This window comes from Temnothorax curvispinosus, unplaced genomic scaffold (genome assembly GCF_003070985.1).
Source record: "Temnothorax curvispinosus isolate PA1 unplaced genomic scaffold, ASM307098v1 QBEX01018009.1, whole genome shotgun sequence".
In the NCBI taxonomy this organism is placed as follows: Eukaryota; Metazoa; Arthropoda; class Insecta; order Hymenoptera; family Formicidae; genus Temnothorax; species Temnothorax curvispinosus.
In genome coordinates, this window is record NW_020227789.1 from 26309 (window position 1) to 27371 (window position 1063).

Here is a 1063-nt window from a genome sequence, read left to right on the forward strand (position 1 = left end):
ATTTTCCAGAGCGGGAGAAAGAGAGAGAGAGAGAGAGAGAGAGAGAGGGAGTGGTAGAGAGAGAAAGGGAGAGGAAGAGGGAGAGGGAGAGGGAGAGAGAGGGGGGAAAAGTGGGAGAGAGAAAGAGAAAGAGGGGGGAAGGAGAGGGGGAGAGAGAAAGAGAGAGAGAGAGAGAGAGACTATTTGCGTGTCTTAATACACATGTTCTTCGGGGCGAAGCCCGGCGGGGCATGCTAGTTTAGTATAAATCTAATATAAATCTTTAATTCAAACCACGACACGATTTAATAGGGTACCTGATTTGCTGGTTAATTCAGCGGGATACCTCAATGTGATATGATCACTTGTGATTTGAGAAATATAAAATTGAGGGTTTTAACATGCGCGCGATTGAGATTTAATATTAAGAAGGGATTTTCTAATCTCGCACATATGCGAGAAAATATAAAGAAAATAGCCCTACTTTGGGCAAATAAACAGGTATGTAAGATGTGTCAAATTATTTTGTATATTATTTTATGTATGTTAATTAATTACAAATAAACAATTTAATCGATAGACTGGCAATATATAACATCTCTTCGATGTGACCATTGAAAAAACTATGAGCCAACTCGCTTTGTCGGATTCACACAGCATTTTTTCGGGTCAATCGTCAAGACATTATTAATTTCGACCAACGCTTTTGGTCAGATGATGTAATTTCTGAATTAAATAATTTTTATTTTATTGCGAAAAAATATTACCCCAGCCAGGGTTCGAACCTGGAACCTCCCGTATACCGTGCGGGTGTCGTGCCAATTCGACCACTGGGGCTGTGGTTTCAATGGTCACATCGAAGAGATGTTATATATTGCCAGTCTGTCGATTAAGTTGCTTATTTGTTATTCTATACACTGGCAAAGAAAATTCATTATTCTGTTAATTAATTACCTTACAAACCAATTCTGGTCAATATAGACCTTGCCTTATAAGGTGTTCAGTTCGTAATTTCTGTAGTTTCTTCTGGCCAAAATCATTGAACTCACCTATTACGTTGTTATTGGCCAAATTCATTTTGGCT